The sequence below is a fragment of the Schistocerca americana genome, unplaced genomic scaffold (assembly GCF_021461395.2).
Source record: "Schistocerca americana isolate TAMUIC-IGC-003095 unplaced genomic scaffold, iqSchAmer2.1 HiC_scaffold_112, whole genome shotgun sequence".
Classification (NCBI taxonomy): Eukaryota; Metazoa; Arthropoda; class Insecta; order Orthoptera; family Acrididae; genus Schistocerca; species Schistocerca americana.
The window spans coordinates 555,001-562,500 of record NW_025725176.1 but is presented as its reverse complement, the minus strand read 5'-3'; the positions used below and the strand labels follow the sequence as shown (position 1 = coordinate 562,500).

The 7,500-nt window shown below is 52.2% G+C and overlaps 1 non-coding gene across 1 annotated transcript in view; it reads right to left on the bottom strand.

Annotated features, from left to right (window-relative positions):
* LOC124560843 overlaps positions 1-1,717 on the bottom strand; it is a 1,910-nt gene extending 193 nt beyond the window's left edge. The window contains exon 1 of the ribosomal RNA XR_006969350.1: positions 1-1,717. This exon is cut by the window's left edge and continues 193 nt beyond it. This is a non-coding gene — a ribosomal RNA (small subunit ribosomal RNA).
* Positions 1,718-7,500: the final 5,783 nt, after the last annotated feature.

Sequence of the window (7,500 nt, the reverse complement as noted above, 5' to 3'; positions counted from 1 at the left end):
CAACGCGAGCTTATGACTCGCGCTTACTGGGAATTCCTCGTTCATGGGGAACAATTGCAAGCCCCAATCCCTAGCACGAAGGAGGTTCAGCGGGTTACCCCGACCTTTCGGCCTAGGAAGACACGCTGATTCCTTCAGTGTAGCGCGCGTGCGGCCCAGAACATCTAAGGGCATCACAGACCTGTTATTGCTCAATCTCGTGCGGCTAGAAGCCGCCTGTCCCTCTAAGAAGAAAAGTAATCGCTGACAGCACGAAGGATGTCACGCGACTAGTTAGCAGGCTAGAGTCTCGTTCGTTATCGGAATTAACCAGACAAATCGCTCCACCAACTAAGAACGGCCATGCACCACCACCCACCGAATCAAGAAAGAGCTATCAATCTGTCAATCCTTCCGGTGTCCGGGCCTGGTGAGGTTTCCCGTGTTGAGTCAAATTAAGCCGCAGGCTCCACTCCTGGTGGTGCCCTTCCGTCAATTCCTTTAAGTTTCAGCTTTGCAACCATACTTCCCCCGGAACCCAAAAGCTTTGGTTTCCCGGAGGCTGCCCGCCGAGTCATCGGAGGAACTGCGGCGGATCGCTGGCTGGCATCGTTTATGGTTAGAACTAGGGCGGTATCTGATCGCCTTCGAACCTCTAACTTTCGTTCTTGATTAATGAAAACATACTTGGCAAATGCTTTCGCTTCTGTTCGTCTTGCGACGATCCAAGAATTTCACCTCTAACGTCGCAATACGAATGCCCCCGCCTGTCCCTATTAATCATTACCTCGGGTTCCGAAAACCAACAAAATAGAACCGAGGTCCTATTCCATTATTCCATGCACACAGTATTCAGGCGGGCTTGCCTGCTTTAAGCACTCTAATTTGTTCAAAGTAAACGTGCCGGCCCACCGAGACACTCACTCAAGAGCACCCTGGTAGGATTGCAACGGGGTCCGCCTCGGGACGCACGAGCACGCACGAGGCGCGTCGCACGCCTTCAGCTCGCCCCACCGGCAGGACGTCCCACGATACATGCCAGTTAAACACCGACGGGCGGTGAACCAACAGCGTGGGACACAAATCCAACTACGAGCTTTTTAACCGCAACAACTTTAATATACGCTATTGGAGCTGGAATTACCGCGGCTGCTGGCACCAGACTTGCCCTCCAATAGATACTCGTTAAAGGATTTAAAGTGTACTCATTCCGATTACGGGGCCTCGGATGAGTCCCGTATCGTTATTTTTCGTCACTACCTCCCCGTGCCGGGAGTGGGTAATTTGCGCGCCTGCTGCCTTCCTTGGATGTGGTAGCCGTTTCTCAGGCTCCCTCTCCGGAATCGAACCCTGATTCCCCGTTACCCGTTACAACCATGGTAGGCGCAGAACCTACCATCGACAGTTGATAAGGCAGACATTTGAAAGATGCGTCGCCGGTACGAGGACCGTGCGATCAGCCCAAAGTTATTCAGAGTCACCAAGGCAAACGGACCGGACGAGCCGACCGATTGGTTTTGATCTAATAAAAGCGTCCCTTCCATCTCTGGTCGGGACTCTGTTTGCATGTATTAGCTCTAGAATTACCACAGTTATCCAAGTAACGTGGGTACGATCTAAGGAACCATAACTGATTTAATGAGCCATTCGCGGTTTCACCTTAATGCGGCTTGTACTGAGACATGCATGGCTTAATCTTTGAGACAAGCATATGACTACTGGCAGGATCAACCAGGGAGCTGCGTCAACTAGAGCTGAGCAGCCGGCCGCCCGGGAGTGTGTCCCGGGGGCCCGCGCGAACACGCAAGCGTCCGCTCAATTATTCTGCAAACAGGAGGAGGCTGAGCTCCCCTGCACGATACACCTCGAAACCCTCTCAGGTCCCGGCGGCGCGCAGCGCCGTCCTAAGTACTTGGTCGGGTTCGAGAGAGGCGCAATCGCCCGGAGTTTGGCGAGTAGACGCTTTAGGTGCGACCACCCGTGCTCCCAACTGAGCTTGCCGCTGCCGACAGAGGCCCGGGAGCGTGCTGTCGTGGCATTGCCGGCGGGAGACAACACGCGCCACCTACGGTGGCCGGCAGCTCCAACGCCAGCGCCACAGAAGGACAAAAGCCCCACTTGGGTGCCGAAGCGAACTCTCCCAGCACAGCGCACGCGCCAACACGTCCGCACAGCTGCGATACAAACCACCTGCGAGAACCGCAGAGGCGACCGAGCAGCAGACGGCGTCGCGGCGCCGAGCGCCGGGCGGCGGCGCATCCTCAGCGCACACAGTCCTCAATCGGACCAGCACACTGCAGATGTCCACCGCGCTTCGCACCGGGCCCGCGAGGACCTACTTTGGCCGCACGGCGCCGCGTGCAGGGTGCGCCGGCGCGCAGCTGCGCCGCCTGCCGCCTCCGTCGGCCGGCGCGCCTGCCACTGGCCGCCCCCACCAGCCGGCTGTAGCGCGTGCGCCCACGCACCGCGCGGCCAGCACGCCGGGAGGCCCCCCCTCACCGGCCGGGGACGGTCCCACCCAGCCACCGCCGCGTATCGCTTCACACCCACATGCCATTCACGTTCGTGGGCATGGTGGGTATCGCTGAAACAACCGGTTGGTAGCTCAACCGATCGTCGCCATCACTGATTCACCTCTAGCGAGAACAACCGCACCACAACGGTTTACCAGTTGTTCATTTGCGTAACGTCACCAGCAAACGTAGACGTCCATCGCCATTTGCAAATTCAACGATTGTTGCATGCCTGTGTCAGGTGTCACGACACACTATGTCTGCCCACATACACGCAACAACATGTGCACGCTTCGCGAACACGTGGAAGGTGGCCCCCGTACGTATGCGATGTCCATTGCGCGAACGACTGTCAACCGGCCTCTGTCGCATGTCGCAGATGTGGAACGCAGTGCACCATGCTGTCACGGTGTGTGAGAAGAGACGACTACGTCTGACAACACGCGCCACTACATCAACAGACGGCTCATGCTGATCGCCATCCAGGGCATACCACACTGCAATCCGGCTCTTATAGGGAGACGACACATAGCTGAGTGCACAACAGTTGGACCGCATGGTTCGCCGTTGTTGGCGCAGTCGTTGTACGGTCACATGTACCACGATGTATCATTCAGTACATGAGGACCAATGTGCAGTACAGTGTGTGATTTGGACGTACAACATCAGCGGACAGTTGACACAGGCCGTACCACAGCGTAGGCTAAGTGCTTCGCCATGCGAATGCCAATGAACAACTGCGAAGGGCATTGAGCATGTACGTCCTGCTGCCATCCACATTACAGTGTATCGCTGCAAGGTGTTTAACATGAAGCGATACACTGGGGACCAGGCAGTGCGAGTAGCAAACTATATTGCGGGGGTTGCAGTTAGGCAACACTACACTAATTTAACGCGTCGTATGACAATTACAGAGCGGGTTAAGGCCCAACGTGTGTTGGGTTAAGGCCCAACGTGTGTTGGGTTAAGGCCCAACGTGTGTTGGGTTAAGGCCCAACGTGTGTTGGGTTAAGGCCCAACGTGTGTTGGGTTAAGGCCCAACGTGTGTTGGGTTAAGGCCCAACGTGTGTTGGGTTAAGGCCCAACGTGTGTTGGGTTAAGGCCCAACGTGTGTTGGGTTAAGGCCCAACGTGTGTTGGGTTAAGGCCCAACGTGTGTTGGGTTAAGGCCCAACGTGTGTTGGGTTAAGGCCCAACGTGGGTTGGGTTAAGGCGCAACGTGGGTTGGGTTAAGGCCCAACGTGGGTTGGGTTAAGGCGCAACGTGGGTTGGGTTAAGGCGCAACGTGGGTTGGGTTAAGGCGCAACGTGGGTTAGGTTAAGGCGCAACGTGGGTTAGGTTAAGGCGCAACGTAGGTTAGGTTAAGGCGCAATATAGGTTAGGTTAAGGCACAATATGGGTTAGGTTAAGGCACAATATGGGTTAGGTTAAGGCACAATATGGGTTAGGTTAAGGCACAATATGGGTTAGGTTAAGGCACAATATGGGTTAGGTTAAGGCACAATATGGGTTAGGTTAAGGCACAATATGGGTTAGGTTAAGGCACAATATGGGTTAGGTTAAGGCACAATATGGGTTAGGTTAAGGCACAATATGGGTTAGGTTAAGGCACAATATGGGTTAGGTTAAGGCACAATATGGGTTAGGTTAAGGCACAATATGGGTTAGGTTAAGGCACAATATGGGTTAGGTTAAGGCACAATATGGGTTAGGTTAAGGCACAATATGGGTTAGGTTAAGGCACAATATGGGTTAGGTTAAGGCACAATATGGGTTAGGTTAAGGCACAATATGGGTTAGGTTAAGGCACAATATGGGTTAGGTTAAGGCACAATATGGGTTAGGTTAAGGCACAATATGGGTTAGGTTAAGGCACAATATGGGTTAGGTTAAGGCACAATATGGGTTAGGTTAAGGCACAATATGGGTTAGGTTAAGGCACAACGTGGGTTAGGTTAAGGCACAACGTGGGTTAGGTTAAGGCACAACGTGGGTTAGGTTAAGGCACAACGTGGGTTAGGTTAAGGCACAACGTGGGTTAGGTTAAGGCACAACGTGGGTTAGGTTAAGGCACAACGTGGGTTAGGTTAAGGCACAACGTGGGTTAGGTTAAGGCACAACGTGGGTTAGGTTAAGGCACAACGTGGGTTAGGTTAAGGCACAACGTGGGTTAGGTTAAGGCACAATACGGGTTAGGTTAAGGCACAATACGGGTTAGGTTAAGGCACAATACGGGTTAGGTTAAGGCACAATACGGGTTAGGTTAAGGCACAATACGGGTTAGGTTAAGGCACAATACGGGTTAGGTTAAGGCACAATACGGGTTAGGTTAAGGCACAATACGGGTTAGGTTAAGGCACAATACGGGTTAGGTTAAGGCACAATACGGGTTAGGTTAAGGCACAATACGGGTTAGGTTAAGGCACAATACGGGTTAGGTTAAGGCACAATACGGGTTAGGTTAAGGCACAATACGGGTTAGGTTAAGGTACAATACGGGTTAGGTTAAGGCACAATACGGGTTAGGTTAAGGCACAATACGGGTTAGGTTAAGGCACAATACGGGTTAGGTTAAGGCACAATATGGGTTAGGTTAAGGCACAATATGGGTTAGGTTAAGGCACAATATGGGTTAGGTTAAGGCACAATATGGGTTAGGTTAAGGCACAATATGGGTTAGGTTAAGGCACAATATGGGTTAGGTTAAGGCACAATATGGGTTAGGTTAAGGCACAATATGGGTTAGGTTAAGGCACAATATGGGTTAGTTTAAGGCACAATATGGGTTAGGTTAAGGCACAATATGGGTTAGGTTAAGGCACAATATGGGTTAGGTTAAGGCACAATATGGGTTAGGTTAAGGCACAACGTGGGTTAGGTTAAGGCACAACGTGGGTTAGGTTAAGGCACAACGTGGGTTAGGTTAAGGCACAACGTGGGTTAGGTTAAGGCACAACGTGGGTTAGGTTAAGGCACAACGTGGGTTAGGTTAAGGCACAACGTGGGTTAGGTTAAGGCACAACGTGGGTTAGGTTAAGGCACAATACGGGTTAGGTTAAGGCACAATACGGGTTAGGTTAAGGCACAATACGGGTTAGGTTAAGGCACAATACGGGTTAGGTTAAGGCACAATACGGGTTAGGTTAAGGCACAATACGGGTTAGGTTAAGGCACAATACGGGTTAGGTTAAGGCACAATACGGGTTAGGTTAAGGCACAATACGGGTTAGGTTAAGGCACAATACGGGTTAGGTTAAGGCACAACGTGGGTTAGGTTAAGGCACAACGTGGGTTAGGTTAAGGCACAACGTGGGTTAGGTTAAGGCACAACGTGGGTTAGGTTAAGGCACAACGTGGGTTAGGTTAAGGCACAACGTGGGTTAGGTTAAGGCACAACGTGGGTTAGGTTAAGGCACAATACGGGTTAGGTTAAGGCACAATACGGGTTAGGTTAAGGCACAATACGGGTTAGGTTAAGGCACAATACGGGTTAGGTTAAGGCACAATACGGGTTAGGTTAAGGGACAATACGGGTTAGGTTAAGGCACAATACGGGTTAGGTTAAGGCACAATACGGGTTAGGTTAAGGCACAATACGGGTTAGGTTAAGGTACACATTGTTGTAAGGAAAGGTGTTTTGGGGGGGGGGGGGGCCGGTTTGTTGATTGTGATTATCGTAAGTAAATGACTGCGGCATCATCTGATTTGCCACGTCAGGGTGCACCTTTGGCTCATAACAGGCGGCGCTCTGATTCCATGCTTGTGGCAGACCTGTGTCTTTCATTCCTGCCATTGTTTGTGTGCTGTGACAGGAGGCAGTATTGTGATGTTGGGTGTACCCCTGTGTAGGACATGTGTGGGTGTTGGTGGCTTAGCTGAGCAATGGTGGTTGTCGGAAGGGTGGGATATTCTGTTTTGTGAGTGGACCTCCCGGTCTGGTTATGATAGTGTGGATAGTCTAATGTGGCGGAGAGGATGCACTGGGTGTTGTTCCATGCTGGTGCTTACATATTGTCTCTGTGCCTGTTACAGGCAGAGAGTAGTGCGTGATAAGAGTGTCTGGCTGACGTGTGGTTGTGATTGTGAGCAGAGTCTTTCAGCATGTATACGGACAGTTGTATACATTATCTGTATTTTGATGGCTCTATCTATTACTAATCAGCGCCGTGTATACGTTTCATCCGGTTCCAGTCGAAACTGTTGTATCTCTGTACATTAGTGACACGGCGAGGCCGCCATGTAGTTACTCGTCTCGGCAGCTTCCACCGGTGTATGGCAAATGATTATAAGGAATCAGTCTAGTCGTCAATACCGATAGTGTGACGTCACATGTCTGGGGTGGGGGACGCTGCGCCCTTCCGGTGGGTCATGGCCTAGAAAGACTCTTCCCACGCAGGGGGGCTTGGACTGTCATTGACTCTTCCGAGTAATATACTTGCCGTACGTTTTTGCGACTGCGAGTGCAACGCTCACCGGTACCGACATGGATGGAGCGCCTCCTAGCTGACCGCTGAGCATCTGCATTCGTACAGAGAGCAACGCGATCGCGTCTGTAGCTCGTAAGTGGTACAGCTCGCAGCTCATGTATAGGGACAGCGGGAATGTCGCATATTGGACATAACTCTTCATGAAACGCACGTTATAGGGGTGGATTGCACATTGCGCGTGCGAGCAAAGTCCGCCGTTCATCCGCTGGAGTTGCGGGTTGGGCGGTTGGGGTGGGGCACGAACGGGTGCAGGTGGAGTGATTGCCGGTCCACGACTTCGTGCGGCAGAGGCGCTGGCGTTGGGGTGCTGTTGTCGACAGAGGATGCAGGCTTTGTGGGTGGGGTCGAAAGAAGGGCACTGTGGGCCCATGGCTGTCTTAGTCGGCTTGGCGTCTCATAGATGACGGTATCGTCGTTGCAGGAGGTCATGTTGCGGGAGACCTACAGATGGCGGTATGTTTTGCGGTGCGCTCGGCATGGCGGACGTAGTGTTGTCAGATTCGCATAGATGGAGGTATTGCA